General features: G+C 33.1%; 1 long non-coding RNA gene across 2 annotated transcripts in view; it reads left to right on the top strand.

Moving 5' to 3' along the window:
* The window catches only part of LOC141278701 (uncharacterized), a 220,931-nt gene that overhangs the window by 120,881 nt on the left and 74,659 nt on the right, over positions 1–25,391 (top strand). Inside the window, exons 5-6 of one of the 2 annotated variants that reach the window (XR_012331749.1) lie at positions 11,067–11,144; positions 12,400–12,464. The exons of the other annotated variant lie outside the window; for it this stretch is intronic. This is a non-coding gene — a long non-coding RNA (uncharacterized lncRNA). Of the gene's footprint in view, positions 1–11,066; positions 11,145–12,399; positions 12,465–25,391 lie in introns of those variants that run through there. 2 annotated transcript variants of the gene reach the window in all.

Here is a 25,391-nt window from a genome sequence, read left to right on the forward strand (position 1 = left end):
TTCAGTTCTGACTTCCCATTGAGATGAAGACTTCTGGTCTCTTCTTTTCTCTGCAGCTAATAACCTGCTTGCTTTTCCTGAGGACACCTGCAATTGTCCACTGATGTCCATAAGTGGGAGGGCAAATTGTCCTCTGGGACAAAATATTAGCAAGGCTGCCAATCTGAAGATCTTTTTTCTGATTGACTATATCAATAATAAAAGTAATATTTAGAGCTTCATCTGCCTTAAAAAATAATAGATGTGTAAACCCCATATATCTGAAAAAGAATTATTATCAAAATTATATCATGAAAAATAACAAAGAATCTATAAGCAAAATATACAAAACCTAATAAAAATAGGCAAAATACATACATCAGCATTTAACAGCAAAGAAAACTTAAAGGGCAAATCAATCTATTAGAACTACTAATAGTTGTAACATAGTATCTAACAGCTAATATACTTGTCAGTTATCAGGTAAATGCAAAGTATTACCATAATGTGAAACCATTTTATTGCATCTAGATAGCTAAACATTAATAAATTGGACCTTATCAAATGTTAGTGAGAATTGAACTATGTTATACAGTGTTCAACTGTACATACACACATATTTGGTGTGAAGTATCCCTCTGCAAGGTAGAATAAAGCATCTCTTTTCTGTTAAAATAGGTATGGTGAAACAACTTGTTTTGGCCTATGAAATATGAGTGTAATTTGAGATTGGGGATACTCTGTGCACTAGATTTCCAGAGTGATGTTATCGTGGAGTACAGCCACAGCCATACCATAATAGAAATGTAATGTGAAAGTTCTAAGTTGCTGAGATTTAGGCATCATCTGTTATTTTTTGTATAAGTTTGTTAGATCAATGGCTGTCAATGAATCATGCCTTCTGGTGTTTATGCCCTCGTGTAGTTCCCTTCCAGATTACTCAGGGCATGGCTATGTGACCTACTTTGACCAATGGGAAATCAACAAGTATGAGAATTGATAAGGCTTTAACTCTTGGAACACTGCCATCTTTTTAACAAACCTGGTCTATCTTCCCTAAGGATGTGGTCCCATGTGGAAAGAGACCACCTGGGGGGAGAAGTCAGCTACTTCATCCGTTCTAGATATCTGAGCTGAGAAACTAGACATGTGAATGAGGCCATTTACTTCATGTAATTTTAATGCAATAGGGAATGAAAAAAATAACTGAGCTTTAGAGCCCAAGATAGAAACGCATATTAAAATCAATGAATTTATCTACTTTTTGGGCCAATATTCTATATTGATAGATTTGACTACCTACATATGTAAAGTTGTATATATTTTTAAGTATTGCTCTTACAAACTAAAAGCTACAAAATATCATCAAAGTAAATTACAGAATACCACATTAAATGGGGAGATAAAAGATGTTCATTATTGAAAGACTCAATACTGTTAAGATGGCAATTCTCCCAGAATTGATCAAGATGTTAAGGTAATCCCAGTCAAAATGCTAGTAGGCTTTTTTAAAGATGAGAAGCTGATTTTTAAATGTGTATGTAAATACAAAGTATCTAGAATAGCCAAAACAATATGAAAAAAATAAGACATTTGAAGGGATTATACACCTATTTTTGACACTCAGAGCAAGACTACATTAATCAAGTCACTATAGTATTGTTGAGAGGATAGATTTACAGATCAAATGAACAGATTAGAGAATTCAGAAATAGACTTACTCTTAGATGGTCAATTTATCTTCAACAAAGGTGTCAAAGTATAATGCTTAATAAAAATTTGAATATGATTATTTTTATTTTACTAGGGTTATAAAAAGTAAAAAATTAAACTTTTTGGCTTGAGATAAACTAGGTTTTAAATTTAAAAATTTTTAAAAGCAGTTTTTGATTGAAAACACAAGTAATTGTTAATAGTTATCACTATGTTCAAATAGGCTTTTAAAACTTGTTTTAAAAATACTCCTATAGGCTTTTTACAACTTATATTCATTCCCACAGCTGCTGGAAATGTTGGCTGCTGCCAGCACCCAAATGAGTCCCTCGCCGAGAAATGCCCTGGGCTAAATAATCTGCACCAATCATTGAGTGGTGTGGGGATATAAACGTCTAGCCTCACCACAGTGCAGGGCAACTCTGTAGTGTCCTGCCAGCTCCAGAGCTCCTTGGGCTGCCTTCACTCCCTCTTGGTATCAACCCCAACGACTTGCCCCAGTAAGCCCTCTATATACAATTTCAACTGAACCTGATATACAACAAATTCTATCCTGTAAGAAAAACTTCAAATCTCAATTCCTGTGTCTTAGTATTCACAGATCAGTTACACTTTTAAACGACTGTGAGTTAAAGACAAATTTATAAATCTCCCACTCCATGTGTAGCTTTTTGCTCTTAGACACAATGGCTTAATTTTTCTTACCATTTGCTCCCAGTTACTATGTCACTGCTTAATATCACAGTTCACTGTTTCTAGGCACACAGCCAGATTACAAGTCCAGCTATAGTTTTTAACATTATCCTCTCCCAAGACAAATACACTTAAATAGTATTTAATTGAATTAATTAGAAAATTACCACTTAGTTTAAGTAACCTAATTGTTCTCCACATGGGCAAGAATCCCAACATTTACAAACTGATTTAAATGTGTGTTACCAAGAATAGTGCAACACAAATCCAACTCAGAATGTTAAAGTATAAATGAAATGTTGTTCAAAGAACTATAAAGTTACACATATAGATAGTATAAGAAGATGTATATAAATATTAAATGCACCAAAAAACAAGGGTTTATAACTAAAAGGTATGATGTTTCCCTTTGGCACCTGACATTTTTCAGAAAGTACAATTTATTTCTACAAAAATTAATGTCTATAACTAAAAGTGCAGTTCTTTATATGTTATTTTAAGAGATATATATATTAAGTATGTCATTCGACATGTTATATTTCAAATTATAAAATGTTTTATGCAGATGAATTTTTAATTTACAAAAATATTATTATTCAATAGATATAATTCTATTTAATATTATTACACTCAAAACTATGTTTCTTAAGTTCTACATATATTACTGTCTATAAAACCAACTTACTATTTGTGAGAGTTTAATAATACTCTTTCTTTAAATTGAAGTATAGTTAATTTACAATGTGTTAGTTTTTGGTGTACAGCAAAGTGATTGAGTTATATATGTATATATGCATATATATATATATACACACACATATATATATATTCTTTTTAGATACTTTTCCATTATTGGTTATTATAAGATATTGAATATAGTGCCCTGTGCTATACAGTAGGACCTTGTTGTTTATCTATTTTATATAACGTAGTGTGTATCTCTTAATCCCAAGTTCCTAATTTATCCCTACCCCCTCTATGTCTATGAGTCTGTCTATGTGTTGTACATAAGTTCATTTGTATCATTTTTTAATATTCTGCATATAAGTGACATCGTATATTTGTCTTCCTCTTTCTGACTTACATCCATTTTGCTGCAAATGACATTATTTCATTCTTTTTTATGGCTGAGTAATAGTCCATTGTGTGTGTGTGTGTATCACATCTTCTTTATCCGTTTATCTGTCAGTGGTCACTTAAGTTGCTTCCATGTCTTGGCTATTGTAAATAGTGCTGCTGTGAACATTGGGGTGCATGTATCTTTTCAAATTAGAGTTTTTGTCTTTTTTGGATAAATGCCCAGGAGTGGGATTTCTGGATTATATAGTAACTTTATCTTTAGTTTTTTAAAGAACCTCCATACTGTTCTCCATAGTGGCTGTACCAATTTACATTCCCACCAAGAGTGTAGGAGGGTTCTTTTTTCTCCACACTCTCTCCAGCAATTATTATTTGTAGACTTTTTGATTATGGCCATTCTGACCAGTATGAGGTGATACTTCATTGTAGTTTTTATTTGTATTTCTCTAATAATTAGTGATGTTGAGAATCTTTTCATGTGCCTGTTGGCCATCTGTATGTCTTCTTTGGAGAAATGTCTATTTAGGTCCTCTGCCCATTTTTGGATTGGGTTTTTTTTTTTTTTTTTTTGATATTGAGTTGTATGAGCTGTTTGTATAGTTTGGAAATTAAGCCCTTGTCCGTTGCATTGTATGCAAATATTTTCTCCCAGTCCATAGGTTGTCTTTTCATTTTCTTTGTGGTTTCCTTTGCAGTGCAAAGATTTTAAATTTAACTAGGTGCCATTTGTTTATATTTGTTTTTATTTCCATCACTCTAGGAGATGAATCCAAAAAAGTATTGCTGTGATTTATATCAAAGAGCATTCTGCCTATGTTTTCCTCTAGGAGTTTTACAGTATCCAGTCTTACATTTAGGTCTGTAATCCATTTTGAGCTTATTTTTGTATATGGTGTTAGAGAATGTTATAATTTCATTCTTTTATATGTAGCTATCTAGTTTTCCCAGCATCACTTATTGAAGACACTGTCTTTTCTCCATTGTATGTTCTTGCCTCCTTTATCAAAGATTAATTGACCATAGGTGTGTGGGTTTATTTCTAAGCTATCTATTCTGTTCCATTGATCCCTATGTCTGGTTTTGTGCAAATACCGTGCTGTTTTGATTAGTGTAGCTTTGTAGCATTGGTTGAAGTCTGGGAGAATTATGCCTCCAGCTTTGTTCTTTTCCCTTAGGATTGCTTTGGCTATGCTGTATCGTTAGTGTTTCCATATAAATTTTAGGATTACTTGTTCTAGTTCTGTGAAAAATGTCATGGGTAACTTGATAGAGATCCCATTAAATCTGTAGATTGTTTTGAGTAGTATGACCATTTTAACAGTATTAATTCTTCCAATCCAAGAGTGTGGGATGTCTTTCCATTTCTTTGAACCATTTTCAGTTTTCTTTTATCAGTGTTATAGTTTTCAGTGCTTAAGTCTTTTACCTCATTGGTCATGTTTATTCCTAAGTTTTTTGTTTGTTTGTTTTTTGATGCAATATTAAAAGGACTTTTTTTTTTTTACTTTCTGATGTTTCATTGTTAGTGTAAAGAAATGCAGCAGATTTCTGTATGTTAACCTTATATCTGGCTACCTAGCTGAATTCATTTTTCAGCTCTAGTAGTTTTTGTGTGGAGTCTTTAGGGTTTTCTATATATAGTATCATGACATCTGTATATATTGACAATTTTACCTCTTCTCTTCCAGTTTCGATACCTTTTCTTTTTCTTGTCTGGTTGTTGTGGCTGGGACTTCCAATCTTATGTTTAATAGAGATGGTGAGAGTCGGCATCCTTGGCTTGTTCCAGATTTTAGCGGGAAGGCTTCCAGCTTTTCACCATTGAGTGTTATGTTGTCTTTGGTTTCTCATAAATAGCTTTTATTATGTTGAGCTATATTCCCTCTGTATCCATTTTGGTGAGAGTTTTTATCATGAATGGATGTTGAATTTTATCAATGCTTTTTCTGTACCTATTGAGATGATCATGTGGTTTTGTGCCTTTTTTTTGTTGGTGTGGTGTATCACATTGATTGATTTGCATATGTTGAACCATCCTTGTGACCTTGGGATGAATGTAATTTGATCATATTGTATGATTCTTTTTATGTGCTGTTGGATTCAATTTGCTGATATTGTGTTGAGAATTTTTGTATCTATATTCATCAAAGATATTGGCCTGTAATTTCCTTTTTTGGTAGTGTCTTTGTCTGATCTTCGTATCAGGGTGATGATAGAATGACTTTATAGAATGACTGTGGGAGTATTCCCACCTCTTCAGTCTTTTGGAACTCTTTGAGAAGAATTGGTATCAGTTCTTCTTTTTATGTTTGGTAGAACATCCCAGTGAAGCCATCTGGTCCTGGACTTTGCATGAGTTTTTTGTTTTTTTATTACAGATTCTCTTTCACTTCTTGTTTTAAGATAAACAATAAACATACAATAAATAAATGTGAGTGGGCATAAATTGAATTTTGAAAATGACAATTTTGCAGTAAGTTAGTTTTGACTTGAATTAAGGCATTTATTCAAAATCTATTTTGATGGAAAAAGGACTAAAGGGAAGTTGTTTTGTACTTCAGTGCTATTGCATACAGTATTTCATTTAACAGTCATATTTGAGAGAAGTTCTAAAAACATTTTTATTTTACAGAAAAGGAAATATAAGATGAGAGGTCTTTCTCAACCAGCCCAGTATTAAAAGTCAGAGTCCACCAATGTTTCTGACTGCAAAATTGAACACTAACCTCTGTTATATAATTGATTATAGAAAACTCTTTAGGAGCCTAAGTAAGTTTATATTATGAATATTCTATAACTTTTGTATATAACAGAAAGATGTTAACTATATCTAAAACCAAAGCAAGCATATTTACTATCCAGCAGGATAATAATAATGAAATGTTGCTTTTCACCTCTCTGAAACATTGACCTCATTTTTAAATAAAATCTGCATGTGCAGTTTCTGTTTTTTCCCAAATCAATGAAAGTCATCACTTTTATTTTTAATTCTGTTTGTTGGAGCTTAAGATGTAAGAAAAGAATTTTACTTTACATATTTAGAGATCAAGGATAAGACCAAGAAATGATGTTTTGAGGACAAAGAATTCTTCCTCAATGTACAAAAATATGAATTTATCACTTTAAAGTATCACAGATAGATTTATAAATCTGAAACCACTGTAATAATCACTTTCAGCATTATCTTCTCTAAATGTATTGAATATTTTTATATCCTACCTAACTGAATTCCTTAACTGAGTAGAACTCTTATAAACTTGATATAGATCAATACCCATGCATGGTCTTCTACAATAGTACAAAACTGATACGAAAAGAAATTTTTTGGTCAATCCTCATGGATTAAGTAGATTTCTCTAAAATCTGGTTTTAGCATTACTTTTTTTGGTCTATTTTAAGCAGCCAGGCATAGTATTCAAACTAATGCAGTTTATATTCCTGATGTGATATTTTAAGCAGTTTTGTTTGCTATTCCTAGAAAACCCTTAAAAGCATGAAATAAAATCTTTTGCATTACTAAATAACTCAAATTTTGAAGGATTGATGATTCTCTCCTTGAATTCAGCCTGCCTGGGTTTCAGCACATGTTCAACAACTGGAGCCTGACCAGTAAAAGTAGTCAGACTTTTCTTGGCATTCTTGGCAGATATAATTGCCTTAGTGAACAGTTATTTAAACTTCCTCATTTAAGAAGGCTTCATTTGAAAGAATCAAAGTCATACAGTTAAAATAATACACATTCTGAAACATAAACCACACAACATATTTTAAGTTTATGCTGAAAAATAAGATTGACTTTACTAATAGATTTGACTTATTTTATCCTTACTAAAATTTGATTCTGCATTTTAATGATTCTAAACCCTGCTCCATCTACTACTACTCTAAAATATTACAATGAATATTATATAACTAAGAAAGTTACCCAATGACCACACTCACATCTTTGCCTTGTCACTTTTGCCTCAGTTTTAAAGTGCTTTTATTGATAAAATAGACTTCAGTCTATTATTACATTACAAAACATATTGTTTATGCAACACTAACTTAAACATTAAGTTAACCTCAACTAATCTTACTTTCCAAACTTGTTTTACCATGTGTTCCTTGTGTCTGTTAATAACACAATTGTACTCCCAGTTTTGTTTTGGCTACTTTTTTTTTCTTCCTCCCCAGCCCACACTCATTTTTCATTTAACCTGCTGCCTAGGCTTACCTATTCCATGCATGGTTTCTTTCTTCTCCATCCACATGGTCAATACCCTAGTCTCACTTTAGCAGTCTTTCCCATCAAAAACTATTCTTGAAAATGCTACAAGAGTAATCTTCCTGTAACACAACTCTGTGTATTCCAGAACTCCAGTGGCCTGCAGAATCAAAAGTGAACCCTTACGATTTCAGGACATAGTTATAATCTTAAAATCTTCTCTTATAAAGTGATTTAACATATTCTTGGCTCACATATTACTTACTCTAGGACTTGCCCTGTTCACATATATGCCGTGCAATTCTAATTTCCATAACAGATTTTTCCCTGCTGAATTTTTTTTTTAATAAGATTAAAAGATTGCTAAGACTGCATTCGAACAGTTTGTATCAGATACTTGACTACAGTCTTATTAACAAAACATAAATTTTATTTTACTCACCTAACAAAATACAAGGTTTGTGCTACTGCTTGAGAAAGTTAACAAAGATCCAGCTTTTATATTCTTCCCAAACCCACCATATCCTTCTCAATCTTAACTGATAATCATTACCCTTAAGTTTGGAAGATGGTGCCTTCATGAATCTTAGCGAACTCTAGCGAGGAAGAAAGGGAAATAGACGAGTGGTCCATTCAAAACTAGTTCCTATATACAACCTTTGTTGTAAGGACATCTGGGGAGCTAAGTATTTTTAATGTTGTCCATTGTTGTTTTGCACTCCAAGGGGGAAGAAATGGTTTCTCTTAGGAAGAGAGTGTGTATATGACAATGTTGTCTTCAATATACCTGCTCTCCACTCCAAAACTATATTTTAAATTCTTATTCATCATTTAAGTTCAAATTAAATTCAATCTTTAAAGTGAATCCTATCCAAATCCTAAAATCTAGAATCATCTCTCTATATCCTGAAGCCTTATAGTAATTTCTTCCATACCTCTTTTCTTTTACCTTGAAATAGTATGTGCATTTCTGTGTACTTATACGTGTTTATGAAGTAAAAATACTAACACAAACATAAACCTGCTCCTCTGCCCTTTTGTGAAGCACTCTGGCACTCCGTAGGCTTAGTGAGTTTGCAATGTCTATCAGAATCCTTGTAGTTGAATCTTGGTTAAAGAGCCAAAATTTCCCTACACAGAATCTCCCTATAAGTTGTTCAAGTGTTAGTTCCTTAACAAGATAAATGAAAATGACCAATATTTCACTATTTTTTCTAGTGTCCAGGAGTTCTGAGTTTTCCATTTCTTTGGACAGGGTTTGTTCCCACAGGCTGAGTCTGATGGGGAGCTGTGTAATATCTTGATTCATACACAGAGACAGTCCCAAAAGACAGTCAGTGGGTAGTTCTCACAGGATACTTCAGTGACAGGCACAAAGTTTCTTTCTCAAACTCAAACAGAGCAGTTTCAGTTTTTTTGCTGGTTGTGAAGAGGGCCTACTTATGCCTATGTGTGCATGTGTGCAGGTTGGGGAAGATAGGACCCTTTATTTTATAAAGGAAGAATTTGGTGAAGACAGTGAGAGAGCATAACATAGAGATTATATGCATACATATACATCATTTTATTAAATTCTCAACATATATCTCTTGGAAGTACTGAATGATACCTAAAATTTATCAGTAACTATTCCTACTCAAAAAGTTTTAGGATTGGTAAACAAGCAATAAATCAACCTGATAATCTGAAAAAATGTATTGTTTACAAATTTCTAATATAAAAAATCTTGTATAATATTATAAAAATAAATTTCTCAGTATTTCAGGTTTCACATTGAATTTTGACTTTATATTTTGTATAAACAAATGTTTTGTGAAATATACTTTCCCAAACAAAAGAACTGATTTCTATCTACCAAGGATGATGCTTATCTCCGTCTCAACAAAAATAAAATTATTTAACTTAAAAGCAGATTTCCAACTAAGAAAAAAATCTGCCTGTCTCTGATTAATCTAAAATTTATTTATGTGTAAAAATTATACATTACTAAAATATATAGAAATTATTTATATATTTTAGGGAACATATATCTCATTTGGCCTGGGATAGGCTTGGTTTGTTCCTGCTGTACCTGCATAATTATTAATAAACTCCCCTTTCACCATCATAAAAGTGCCATTTTTGAAGTAAATTAACTGGTCATTTTGTCTGCTTTCAACCTAAAATGAAATATTCAGATTCTCAAATTAAGTGTATTTTTTCAGTTAGCTGAATCTTCATTTCAGTGTTCAGGTCATTATTTGCTTTAAATATATTTAGTTGAAATATTACTGGGGAAAAAACCAACACTGAATAAATTCCTTTCTTCTTAAAGAGTACCCAGAAAATAAATTAGTTATGTTTTATTTTAATGTAGTCCTTGGATAGTATTGTATTATGCCTTTGTCCCTATTATATAAACTTGATTTTTAATTCTCTGATGGTTGATATTGCTAACATTTTATTCTTAGCGATTAACCTTTATTCCTTTCACAGTGTATCTACTTTTAACAGCTGTTTTCTAATGCATTAATTTTAACCAGCTATGGCTTCCATATGTTCTGTCTTGAAGTTTAAATTTGCAGAGATAAAAGACCTATGTGACTATTCTGATTTGGCAGTTTTTTTATCCCTGTATCTTTAAGTACTTTCCTAAATATTCTGAGTCTTAGCATCTTCATTTAAAAAAAAAATTGTTTTTAAAGAAGATGATCTCCAGTATCTTGTTAGCAATAATTTATTCATGAGATTGCCAAATTTCTTAGAGGAGAGTTTAGAAGAAATAGTTAACATATTTAGATTGTGACTCTCTTTAATGAAATATATCACAATATTAGTTATCTATCTCTAGAATCATATCACTTATTTTTTATATTCTAACTAGATTGGTTGATGATGCTGAAAAAACATTATTTATTCACCTAATGTTTACACCTGTCACTGTTAGGTGCAATGGATATAAAATGAAAATATATGGTTTCTATTTTCTTAAACTTTCATAGTATAATGGGTAAGAAAAGTATAAAATAATGTCAAGTTTTTTTGTCAAAGATATGCTTAGTGCTTAACATATGTTTCTACAAGCATACATTTGTGCATACATGTAAGCCACACACATACAAACATACTTCACTCCTATAATATTCTCTAAGGTTAAGTTTGGACAACAGGACTCTTCATCTATATGCTGTCCTTGCTGATTAACTAAGGTCCAAAAAGAGCTTTTGTGGATATTTGAGAAATTTAGTAATTCTTAGTAAGTTGAAAGTATAGAAAGCAAAACAGAACTGAAAGAAAAACTCTAAATTATAATGCCTTTATGGGATGTTATAAATAATTTGTTTCACCCAGAAAAGTATCACAGCTAGGGGCTACTGACCTTGACCTGGCTAATCAGAGGTATCTGTATCTCCAGGAAACTAGTTGACTGAGACACATAAAATGTGTGGCTGATTTATTGGATGGAGGAGCCATATTAATGATACGCCCAGATGTAAGAGTTCTTGCCCTATGATGACTTACAAATGTTACCTTATCATAATTGTGTATAGTTTTAATAAGCTGTCCTTGTTAATGGTCAGTCCACATATTTCTCTTCTAGATACCTAGCTGAAATGAACAACCCGAGATAATATTAAATGATACAATAAAAATATGTTCAAATATTATGAGACTTTAGTAATAAGAATAATCATTTTTTTCTGAATGAATCATAGAAGACCTTACAGAGAAGCTGATATTGTAGCCTTATGAGTGCAATTTTCCAGATAGAGGAGGGACAAACATTTTAAGAGGTATTCCTAGAGCTTGGCATAGCTTAGGCCACTTGACAATGAGGTATTCCAAAATTATATGGATATACAGGCAAATACTTTCATACATTTTTATTTAGTAATGTATAAATTTAAAATCTTTCCAATATTCCAAGTGAGAATTACACTTATTTCAAGCTTAATCTAATTTAAAATCTTTACACACAAATGGTGTACTATGTTGCATCAAAATTGGCATTTTCAATACTAAATTCTGTTTTTATTTACATTGCTCTTGGCATGATTTCACATTAAATAGAAGTTTTGAGAAACAAAATATGGCAAATTTGAAAATAAGACCTTTACCCTCCATCTTATTTAATCTTATTTGTATGTATTTCAACCTTTTCCAAGATCCCATTTTAGCTTTCTCTTTCTATTTATGGCCCTGAGTTTTGCCTTTCATTTCCAACATACATCTTGGAATTGAGAGCAATAAATAATAATTATTCTGAGAAATATCATTTAATTTTATTAATTTAAAATAACACTAATAAATGCTTTAATTTTGTTGCCAATACCTGGCACATCACATTTGCTTCATTTTCTCTATAAGTTATAGACTATAATATTAGTCAAGATGAAACAGTTTGTTTTCCATATTAAAGTATGTTTATTTAAAGGGAAAAAAAAGGTCTTTTTCTGTATACACTATTCTCACTTTCCAATATAGTAAAAGTAAATTGCAATTGTCTTCTCTGATTTGCATTTATTTATTTCCTTCCCTTTGGAGCACTTATTTATATTTTCACTACAATGGATTGAGTTTAGAAATTCCCATATCTTGACTAGTTAATGAAAATACAGGTAAATCTAGCTCTGATGTTATTAAATTTCAATAGTCCCCAAATGCAGTTTAGAAACAAATATGGATGTTATGAAAACTTCAATATGAAAACTTAATATGGATGATTTTATTTCATTTCCAACAAACAGATGTATGATAACAAGAGGGAAATAGAAACCAACTGTTCTATCTACTGAACCTACTTCATTATGAGGTGATTAAGTTATATAATTTGTCCTAATTTATATTACTTTTCTATGTCATAGTCTTTGACCTATCACGAATCTTTATTCAACTGTCTTTTAATTATTCTAAAATCATTATTCATTTATCTTTAATGGTCCTATAAAAACATCAGTATGATTTGTTTTTATTCTTCACATCCAGGATCTACCTATGAAGTTATTGTATTCACTTGTTATCTCTCTTTCATATCCTTTAATATAGAAATGCTTGAAATGCCTCGCTGTGTGTGTCTTTAATGACATCAGTATTAAAAGAACAGCTGTTTTGCAGAATGTCACAATCTGAATCTTAGTGAGTCTTTGCTCATGATTAGATTCAGGTTAAATATTCTTTTCTAACAATACTACTAAAGTGATATTTTCTTTCCACTGCATCACATCAGGAGGCACGCTATGTCATCTTATTACTGGTGATGCTAGATTTGATTATTTGATGAAAGTGGTATGTTTCAGAGCTCTCTATTATATAGGTATCTTTTTTATTCCATTTGTTATATATAAGCAATTGAAGGGGTGATAATTTTGAAAATTTACAATGATGATTTTCTAATTATATTGTTCTTTCTACATTTATTTTTTATTTAGTTTTTAAACATCTTTATTGGAGTATAATTGCTTTACAGTGGTGTATTAGTTTCTGCTTTATAACAAAGTTAATCAGCTATACATATACATATATCCCCATATCTCTTCCCTCTTGCGTCTCCCTCCCTCCCACTCTCCCTATCCCACCCCTCTCAGTGATCACAAGCAGCCGCATAGCACGAGGAGATCAGCTCAGTGCTTCGTGACCACCTAGAGGGGTGGGATAGGGAGGGAGACGCGAGGGGGAAGGGATATGGGAACATATATGTGTGTGTGACTGATTCACCTTGTTATGAAGCAGAAACTAGCATACCATTGTAAAGCAATTATACCCCAATAAAGATGTAAAACAAACAAAAAAAAGTACCATACCCACTTTGCAGATGAGAAAAAAAACAAAACAAAACACCGAGCTGACCTCACTCTGCTATGCAGCTGCTTCCCACTATTTTACATTTGGTAGTATATATATATGTCCATGCCACTCTCTCACTTTGTCCCAGCTTACCCTTCCCCTTCTCCATGTCTTCAAGTCTATTCTCTAGTAGGTCTGCGTCTTTATTCCAGTCTTGCCACTAGGTTCTTTACGACCTTTTTTTTTTTAGATTCCATATATATGTGTTAGCATACAGTATTTGTTTTTCTCTTTCTGACTTACTTCACTCTGTATGACAGACTCTAGGTCCATCCACCTCACTACAAATAACTGAATTTTGTTTCTTTTTATGGTTGAGTATTATTCCATTGTATATATGTGCCACATCTTCTTTATCCAGTCATCCGATGATGGACACTTAGGTTGCTTCCACGTCCTGGCTATTGTAAATAGTGCTGCAATGAACATTGTGGTACATGACTCTTTTGAATTACGCTTTTCTCAGGGTATATGCCCAGTAGTGGGATTGCTGGATCATATGGTAATTCTATTTGTAGTTTTTTAAGGAACCTCCATACTGTTCTCCATAGTAGCTGTATCAGCTACTGTATCAGTTGGTGGGTACATTCCCACCAACAGTGCAAGAGGGTTCCCTTTTCTCCACACCCTCTCCAGCATTTATTGATTATAGATTTTTTCTGACTGGTGTGAGATGATATCTCATTGTAGTTTTGATTTGCATTTCTCTAATGATTAATGATGTTGAACATTCTTTCATGTGTGTGTTGGCAATCTGTATATCTTCTTTGGAGATACATCTATTTAGGTCTTCTGCCCATTCCTTTCTACATTTAATAGCTATTGTTCTTCTATAAGGAGACCTCCCTTTTCCCAGTCTTCAAGTGTCATTATGAATTCATGGCTTTCTTTATTCAATACATTATAATCCACATACCACTGTTTTGATGCTCAAATAGTCTCAAAATTGAGAGCCAGTTCAAACATTTCCCTTTGCTATTTACATGTTCTCCTTAGTCTTCTAACACTACCTTGCTTTCTGACAGAACAAAGTATTGCAGGTTCATCTTATATTTTCCCGACCTCTTAGATGGAATTTGCAACTTATTTAAAGCATCCTAATTTCTTTTAATCAAGAGTTATACATAACAAACATTATAGAGGCGATACATCGTACTGAAGTATCATAGTTTCAAGTCCTTTCAGAGGACAACCTAAGAAATATCTTTTTTAAAATATGAAGAATTAATACCACTATTTCCAAATCAAATGTAAAAATCACAGTATTCTTCCTTGTCTTCCCCACTTCCATTGCTCTGACTTCCTTTTCCCAGAGTGAGAAACTTGGTTTCCCAAAACATCAATATATCTACTCATCTGTTCTGTCCTACAATACACAAAAAATAATTGCAAAAGTACTAGTAATACCATGCCCAAAAAGAAACATGCAAGATACTTTGCATTTCATTTTTCCTTAGGATAGATTCACACTCAGGGTATCCTGGCAGACCACTAGGTTCAAATTTTAACTGAATTTTAATTTTTTTCTCTGCAGTTACAATATTAATTTGATATAAATATAAGATATTTTCCCTCAATTTTAGAGTTTATCCCGATTTTTTTTTTTTTTTTTTTTTTTTTTTTGCGGTACATGGGCCTCTCACTGTTGTGGCCTCTCCCGTTGCTGAGGACAGGTTCTGGACGCACAGGCCCAGCGGCCATGACTCATGGGCCCAGCCGCTCCGCGGCATGTGGGATCCTCCCAGACCGGGGCACAAACCCGCGTCCCCTGCATCGGCAGGCGGACTCTCAACCACTGCGCCACCAGGGAAGCCCTATCCTGATTTTTATATAATTTTATTAATTTATTTTCATCTTGATTTTTATTTATTTTATTTTAATATATATAAACTGTTATCATGGCTGAAAGACAAAATAACACAACAAGAACAACATTAAAAATTATAGATATCGCTATCATGCTTATCCTATTCCCAGTCACCCTATATGGCTAAGTATTTACACTTGGCTCTGATTTATCTTTCCTGTTTATTCTTCTAAATAAGAAAATATATTTTTGTTTCCCTAAGCAAGAGGTTTTGTACTGCCTACTATTTATACATTTTTACACTTAACCACCTTGCTTTTTTTTACCAATATAGTCTTAATATTACACCAGATATGTGATATTTATCATTCTTTTTGTACCTGCTATTTCTCCATTATATAGATGTTCCATAGCTTAATTAACAAGGTTTCTATGGATGAGTATTAAGATTGCAACCAGTATTCTATTTTTACATATACTTTTATTGATAACTGCTCTAATTGTGTGTGTGTGTTTGTATGTGTGTGTGTTTGGTAGAGCGCATCTCTAGAGTTAAATGTTAGAGAAAAGATATTGTTTGAAAGGGTAAATTCACATGTAGTTTTGTTACATATTCCGAATCCCATTTTATAGAATACACTATACAACACTTCTAGTAATAGTGTTTGAGTTTACCGCCCATACAGTGGTTTTAGTTTCAACTAACCTATAGAGGAAGTAAATTAAGTTCATTGATAACTACTTGAAAGTGAACAAAAGATCTGAGAAGACATTTCACCAAAGATAAAGAAATGGCAAATAAGCAAATGCACGTATGTTGAACATAATTTAGTCATTAGGGAAATGAGAATTAAAACCACAAAAGATATCACTTTCATATGTTGCAATGTCTAAAATATTTGTCAACATCCAGTGCTAGGAAGGCTGAAGAGCAATGGGAATACTCATAATATGGTACAGCCATTCTGGAAAATAATTTTGTACTTTGTCATAAATATAAACATGCATCTACCATATGACTTGTTAGTCCTACACCTATGTAATTAGATAATTACACCTATTTAATCCCACACTCATTATTGAAAATTATATGTAAACAAAAAACTGTAGATAAATATTTATAGCAACTTTATTCACAATTGAGAAAATAGGAAATATCCTAGATAAAGTTTCATCAGTGAAAAAAATAAATTGAGGCATGTTGGGAGAGGTTATCTATAAAGGACTAACATAAGAGGATCTGGGGTGATGGGAGTGCATAAAACTGTGTTGGTAGCCGCACATCTAAGCATTGGTTATAACCCAAAGAAAAGTGCATCACAAAAAGTGGATTTTATTCTATGTAACTTTTTAAAAAATATCAAGTATGTGGGAGGAGAGATAGAATAAAAACAATTACAAGTGAATCTAACTATATTTTAAATAAATAACTTAAATACTGAAGAGGAAGAAAAGGAGCTGACCTAAATAGCTTTGGAAAACTTTTTAAATTGAAGTATATTAGATTTAAAATTTTATGTTACTTTCTAGTGTACAGCAAAGTGATTCAGATATATATATATATATATATATTCTTTTTTAGATTCTTTTTCATTATAGATTATTATAAGATACTGAATATAGTTACCTGTGCTATACAGTAGGGCCTTGTTGTTTACCTGGGTTATATATAATAGTTTTATGTGCTAACCCCAAACTCCTAATTTATCCCACCACTCCCTTTCCCCTTTGGTAACCATAAGTTCATTTTTTATGTCTGTGAGTCTGTTTTGGTTTTGTAAATAGGGTGATTTGTACCATTTTTCATATTCCACGTATAAGTGATATCATATAATATTTGTCTTTCTATCTCTGACTTACTTCCCTTAGTGTGATGATCTCTAGGTTCATCCATGTTGCTGCAAATGGCATTTCATTCTTTTTCATGGCTGATTAGTATTCCATTGTATGTATGTATGTATGTGTGTGTGTGTGTATATATATATATATATATATATATATACACCACATCTTTATCCATTCATCTGTTGGTGGACATTTAGGCGGCTTCCATGTCTTGGCTACTGTAAATAGTGCTGCTGTGAACATTGGGGTGCATGTATCTTTTCAAATTATAGTTTTGTCCAGATATATGCCCAGGAGTGGGATTGCTAGATCATATGGCAACTCTATTTTTAGTTTTTTGAGGAATGTCCATACTATTCTCCATAGTGTCTGCAAAAATTTACTTTTCCACCAACAGTGTAGGAAAGTTCCCTTTTCTCCACACCCTCTCCAGCATTTGCTATTTGTAGACTTTTTGATGATGGCTATTCTGACTGATGTGAGGTGGTACCTCACTGTAGTTTTGATTTGCATTTCTCTAATAGGGATGTTGAGCATCTTTTTCATGTGCTTTTTGGCCATCTTTATATCTTATTTGGAAAAATGTCTGTTTAGGTCTTCTGTCCAATTTTAAGTGGGTTGTTTGTTTGTTACTGAGTTGTGTGAACTATTTGTATATTTCAGAAATAAAGCCCTGTGGGTCACATTATTTGCAAATATTTTTTCCAAGACCATAGGTTGTCTTTTCATTCTATTTATGGTTTCCTTCACTGTACAAAATCTTGTAAGCTTGACTAGGTCCCATTTGTTTACTTTTACCTTTATTTCTATTGCCTTGAGAGACTGACCTAAGAAAACATTGCTATGATTTATGTCAGAGAGTGTTTTGCCTATGTTATCTTCCAGGGGTTTTATGGTGTCATGTCTTAAATAATATTTAAGTCTTTAAGCCAGTTTGTGTTTACTTTTGTGTATGGTGTGAGGGTGTGCTCTAACATCATTGATTTACATGTGACTGCGGCTGTCCAATTTTTGCAAACACCACTTGCTGAAGAGATTGTTTTTTCTCCATTGTATATTCTTGCTTCCTTTGTCAAATATTAATTGAGCGTAGGTGTGTGGGTTTACTCCTGTGTTCTCTATTCTGTTCCATTGATCCATATGTCTGTTTTGGTACCGATACCACAGTTTTGACTACTGTAGCTTTGTAGTATTGTCTGAAGTCTGGGAAGGTTATGCATCCTGTTTTGTTCTTTTTCCTCAGGATTGCTTTGTCAATTCTTTTTTTTTTTTATGGTTCCATCTAAATTTTAGAATTATTTGTTCTAGTTCTGTGAACAATGTCATGGGTAATCTGATTAATTTTAACAATCCAAGAGCATGGGATTTTTTTATTTCTTTAAATCAGCTTCAGTTTCCTTTATCAGTGTTTTATAGTTCTCAGCATATAAGTCCTTAACTTCCTTGGTCAGGTTTATTCCTAAGTATTTCTTTTATGTGATTTTAAAAGGTATTTTTTTTACATTCCCTTTCTGGTATCTAATTGTTATTGTAAACAAATGCAACCGATTTCTGTATGTTAAACAGCACCTTGATTTTGATACTTATGTGTGTCTAAAAAAGGAACTTAATTATATCATCATTTTCTTTTTAATTTTTTTTTTATACAGCAGGTTCTTATCAGTTACCATTTTTTTTTGCGGTATGCGGGCCTCTCACTGCTGTGGCCTCTCCCGTTGCGGAGCACAGGCTCCGGACGCGCAGGCTCAGTGGCCATGGCTCACGGGCCCAGCCGCTCCGTGGCATGTGGGATCCTCCTGAACCAGGGCACGAACCCGTGTCCCCTGCATCGGCAGGCAGACTCTCAACCACTGCGCCACCAGGGAAGCCCCCAGTCATCAATTTTATACACATCAGTGGATACATGTCAAACCCAATCGCCCAGTTCATCCCCCCACCCCCACCACCACCCCACCGCTTTCCCTGCTTGGAATCCATACGTTTGTTCTCTTCCTCTGTGTCTCAGTTGCTGCCCTGCAAACCGATTCATCTGTACCATTTTTCTAGGTTCCATATATATGCGTTAATATACGATATTTGTTTTTCTTTTTCTGACTTACTTCACTCTGTATGACAGAGTCTAGGTCCATCCACCTCACTACAAATAACTAAATTTTGTTTCTTTTTATGGTTGAGTATTATTCCATTGTATATATGTGCCACATCTTCTTTATCCATTCATCTGTCAATGGACATTTAGGTTGCTTCCATGTCCTGGCTATTGTAAATAGAGGTGCAATGAACATTGTGGTACATGACTCTTTTGAATTATGGTTTTCTCAGGGTATATGCCCAGTAGTGAGATTGCTGGATCATATGGTAATTCTGTTTTTAGTTTTCTAAGCAACCTCCATACTGTTCTCCATAGTAGCTGTATCAATTTACATTCCCACCAACAGTGCAAGAGTGTTCCCTTTTCTCCACACCCTCTCCAGCATTTGTTGTTTGTAGATTTTCTGATGATGCCCATTCTAACTGGTGTGAGGTGATAACCTCGTAGTTTTGATTTGCATTTCTCTAATAATTAGTGATGTTGAGCAGCTTTTCATGTGCTTCTTGGCCATCTGTATGTCTTCTTTGGAGAAACGTCTATTTAGGTCTTCAGCCCATTTCTGGATTAAGTTTGTTTTTTTAATATTGAGCTGCATGAGCAGTTTATATATTTGGGAGATTACTCCTTTGTCCATTGATTCATTTGCAAATACTTTCTCCCATTTTGAGGGTTGTTTTTTTGTCTTGTTTATGGTTTCCTTTGCTGGGCAAAAGCTTTGAAATTTCATTAGGTCCCAATTGTTTATTTTTGTTTTTATTTCCATTACTGCAGGAGGTGGATCGAAACAGATCTTGCTGTGATTTATGTCAAAGAGTGTTCTTCCTATGTTTTCCTCTAAGTTTTATAGTGTCCTGGCTTACATTTAGGTCTCTAATCCATTTTGAGTTTATTTTTGTGTGTGGTGTTAGGGAGTGTTCTAATTGCATTCTTTTACATGTAGCTGTCCAGTTTTCCCATCACCAATTATTGAAGAGACTCTATTTTCTCCATTGTATATCCTTGCTTCCTTTGTCATAGATTAGTTGACCATAGGTGCGTGGGTTTTTCTCTGGGTTTTTTATCTTGTTCCATTGGGTTATGTTTCTGTTTTTGTGCCAATACCACATTGTCTTGATTACTGTAGCTTTATAGTAAAGTCTGACATCAGGGAGTCTGATTCCTCCAGCTCCATTTTTTTCCCTCAAGACTGCTTTGGCTCTTCGGGGTCTTTTGTGTCTCCATACAAATTTTAAGATTTTTTTGTTCTAGTTCCATAAAAAACGCCATTGGTAATTTGATAGGGATTGCATTGAATCTGTAGATTACTTTTGGTAGTATAGTCATTTTCACAATATTGATTCTTCTAATCTAAGAACATGGTATATCTCCCCATCTGTTGTTATCATTTTTAATTTATTTCATCAGTGTCTTATAGTTTTCTGCATACAGGTCTTTTGTCTCCTTAGGTGGTTTATTCCAAGGTATTTTATTCTTTTTGTTGCAATGGTAAATGGGAGTGTTTCCTTAATTTCTCTTTCAGATTTTTCATCTTTAGTGTATAGGAATGCAAGAGATTTCTGTGCATTTATTTTGTATCCTGCAACTCTACCAAATTCATTGATTAGCTCTAGTAGTTTTCTGGTGGCATCTTTAGGATTTTCTATGTATAGTATCATGTCATCTGCAAACAGTGACAGTTTTACTTCCTCTTTTCCAATTTGTATTGCTTTTATTTCTTTTTCTTCTCTGATTGCCCTGGCTAGGACTTCCAAAACTATGTTGAATAATAGTGGTGAGAGTGGACATCCTTGTCTTGTTCCTGATCTTAGAGGAGATGCTTTCAGTTTTTCACCATTAAGAATGGTGTCCGCTGCAGGTTTGTCATATATGGCCTTTATTATGTTGATTTAGGTTCCCTCTATGCCCACTTTCTGGAGAGTTTTTATTAAAAATAGGTGTTGAATTTTGTCAAAAGTTTTTTCTGCATCTATTGAGATGATCATATGGTTTTTATTCTTCAATTTGTTACTATGGTGCATCACATTGATTGATTTGTGTATATTGAAGAATCCTCGCATCCCTGGGATAAATCCCACTTGATCATGGTGTATGATCATTTTAATGTGTTGTTGGATTCTGCTTGCTAGTATTTTGTTGAGGATTTTTGCATCTATGTTCATCAGTGATATTGGTGTGTAATTTTATTTTTTTGTGGTATCTTTGTCTGGTTTTGGTATCAGGGTGATGGTGGCCTCATAGAATGAGTTTGGGAGTGTTCTTTCGTCTGCAATTTTTTGGAAGAGTTTGAGAGGGATGGGTGTTAGCTTTTACTTAAATGTTTGAGAGAATTCACCTGTTAAGACATCTGGTCCTGGACTTTTGTTTGTTGGAAGATTTTTAATCACAGTTTCAATTTCATTACTTGTGATGTGTCTGTTCGTATTTTCTGTTTCTTCCTGGTTCAGTCTTGGAAGGTTATACCTTTCTAAGAATTTGTCCATTTCTTCCAGGTTGTCCATTTTATTGGCATAGAGTTGCTTGTAGTAGTCTCTTAGGATGCTTTGTATTTCTGTGGTGTCTGTTGTAACTTCTCCTTTTTCATTTCTAATTTTATTGATTTGAGTCCTCTTCCTCTTTTTCTTGATGAGTCTGGCTGATGGTTTATCAATTTTGTTTATCTTCTCCAAGAACAAGCTTTTAGTTTTATTGATCTTTGCTATTGTTTTCTTCGTTTTTATTTCATTTATTTCTGCTCTGATCTTTCTGATTTCTTTCCTTCTGCTAACTTTGGGTTTCATTTGTTCTTCTTTCTCTAGTTCCTTTAGGTGTAAAGTTAGATTGTTTATTTGAGATTTTTCTTGTGTCTTGAGGTAGGCTTGTAAAGCTATAAGCTTCCCTCTTGGAACTGCATTTGGCTGCATCCCATAGGTTTTGTATCATCGTGTTTTCATTGTCATTTGTCTCTAGGTATTTTTGGATTTCCTCTTTGATATCTTCGGTGATCTCTTGGTTATTTAGTAACGTATTGTTTAGCCTCCATTTGTTTGTGTTTTTTACGGTTTTTTCCCTGTAATTCATTTCTAATCTCATAGCGTTGTGGTCAGAAAAGATGCTTGATATGATTTCAGTTTTCTTAATGTTAGTGAGGCTTGATTTGTGACCCAAGATGTGATCTGTCCTGGAGAGTGTTCCATGTACACTGAGAAGAAAGTGTAATCTACTGTTTTTGGATGGAATGTCCTGTACATATCAATTAAATCTGTCTGGTCTGTTGTGTCATTTAAAGCTTCTGTTTCCTTATTTATTTTCATTTTGGATGATCTGTCCATTGGTGTAAGTGAGGTGTTAAAGTCCCTTACTATTATTGTGTACTGTCGATTTCCTCTTTTATAGCTGTTAGCAGTTGCCTTATGTATTGAGGTGCTCCTGTCTTGGGTGCATATATGTTTAAATTGCTATATCTTCTTCTTGGATTGATCCCTTGATCATTATGTAGTGTCCTTCCTTGTCTCTTGTAACATTCTTTATTTTAAAGCCTATTTTATCTGATATGAGTATGGCTACTCCAGCTTTCTTTTGATTTCCATTTGCTTGGAATATCTTTTTCCATCCCCTCACTTTCAATCTGTATGTGTCCCTAGGTCTGAAGTGGGTCTCTTGTAGACAGTATATATATGGGTCTTGTTTTTGTATCCATTCAGCAAGCCTGTGTCTTTTGGTTGGGGCATTTAATCCATTCACATTTAAGGTAATTATCGATATGCCTGTTCCTATTATCATGTTCTTAATTGTTTTGGGTTTGTTTTTGTAGGTCCTTTTCTTCTCTTGTGTTTGAAAATTAAGCAGTAGTCTTGTAAATAATCCAGGAAGTAAAAGAAAATTAGAAAAATATTGAAATGAATAAAAATAAAAATGTGACCGAAAAATCTCATGGAATGGAGTTAAAGTATTGCTTATGGAAAATGTATGATTTTAATGAATATATTAGAGAAACTACATGTTAAAAATACCAAATTCTATTATCTAAATTTTTTAAAAAGTCTATTAAAAAATATCAAATGAAACCCACAGAAAGTAGAAGGAAGGAAATAATAAAAATGAAAAGCAAAATCAATGAAATAGAACACAAATATATGTTAAGTAAAATTTTAATTTTTACAAAATATCAATAAAATTAATAAACCTCAAAAATGTTTTCTCAACAGGAAATTAAGGCAAAAAAATTACCAGATTGAGGTATAAAGAGGAGGATATCAAGTCCTGAAAATATTGAAAAGAAAATAAAGTAGTATAATATGTAGCCTAATGCCAAAATTTGACAATATGATTAAATGAGTAATCACTTGAGAAGCACAACTTATTTAAATTGAAACAAACAAGTTGAAAAAAAAGAAAATCTGAGTAGCCCTATATCAATTAAAGAAATAGAATCTCTAAATTTCTTTCCACTAAGAAATGTCTTTATCCTGATGATAATATATTCTCTCAAAGAGTAAATAAGGAATCTAAGAAATTTTTTCAGAAAATTGAAAGGGAACATTTTCTGACTCATTTTATGAAGTCAGTATAAGCCTAATATCAAAACCTGACAAAGTCATAATAAAACTGGAATATTAAATATCTCTGTTACCAGAACAGATGCAAAAATTAAAAAAAAAAACAAAACACTTTACAAATTAAACCCAGAGATGCAAATGAATAAACTACTGGGTGTTATTTCAGAAATGCAATGTTGGATTAATATTTGAAAATCACTTAATATAATTCAGTTTATTAACATTTAGAGAAGGTAAACTATATGATCATCTCAATAGATGCAAAAAAGAAAGCATTGGACAATATCCAACACCTCTTTCTCATAAAAATATAGAACTCTCAGCAAATTAGAAAAAGGGAGGCTCAGTAAATTAGTAAAATGTGTCTTAAAATAATCTTTTACTTAGAATCATATTTAATATATTTGCAACTAGATGAGGAAGTAGACAAGGGTTTGTAACATCACCACTTTTCAACATTTTACCTGGTGTCCTAGACATGTAAAATGTACACAAGGATAAACAAGTAGACCAATGGAGCAGAATATATTGTCCAGAAACAGACTCATATTTTTATGGAACACATGATTCATGTGAGTATGCTATTATATTTCGGTGGGAAAGGATAATCTTTTCAATTGATGAAACTGGTTCAAATAATACACATAGAAAAAGAATGAACCATGACCTCTACATCCCTCTAAGTCTCAAATTTAATCAAGAAGCTTTCTAGCCCTATATGTGAAAAATAAAAGAGTATATAAATATTTCTTTTAAATTATCCATAAAAAATTGAAAATTTTGATTAAAAAATAAGAATTTTTGTTCATAAAAGGATACTTATAAGAATGATAAATCAGCTTCAGACTGATAATATATATTTGACACAATATATGCATATGTACACATTGCTACATTCATATGTATGTATACATATTAATGTGGATATAGTATTAATCTGTCTAAAACCAACAAATGAGTTCTATTCAGAATATTTAAAGAATATCTATTGATCAGCAGGATGACAGAAAACCCAACAAAAATGGGCAAAAATCTTGGACAGGAACTTCAGAAAAACATACTTACAAATAGACAATAAGCATGTGCAATTATGTTTAACATCAAGAGTTATTAGAGTGGCTTCCCTGGTGGCGCAGTGGTTGAGAGTCTGCCTGCCGACGCAGGGGACATGGGTTCGTGCCCCGGTCTGGGAAGATCCCACATGCCATGGAGCGGCTGGGCCCGTGAGCCATGGCCACTGAGCCTGTGCTTCCGGAGCCTGTGCTCTGCAACGGGAGAGGCCACAGCGGTGAGAGGCCCATGTACCGCAAAAAAAAAAAAAAAAAAAAAAATGAGTGACAATATCCAGTACAGATTTGTAGAAGAATGATCATAGCACCTTTATTCAAAATAGCTCAAAACTGGAAAACTACCAAAATGAACATTTATAATGGAATAGATAAATTAATTGTATATTCATTGGAATACTACACAGCAATAAAACAAAGCAGTGCTACACACAACATGATCGGACTTCATGCACCTAATGTTGAGCAAAAGAAGCAAGATGCAAAAAGGTAAGTGCAACACAATTCTACTTACATAGATTTCAAGAGTAGGCAAAATTTTTCTATGGTG

The sequence above is a fragment of the Tursiops truncatus genome, chromosome 5, assembly GCF_011762595.2.
Source record: "Tursiops truncatus isolate mTurTru1 chromosome 5, mTurTru1.mat.Y, whole genome shotgun sequence".
NCBI lineage: Eukaryota > Metazoa > Chordata > Mammalia > Artiodactyla > Delphinidae > Tursiops > Tursiops truncatus.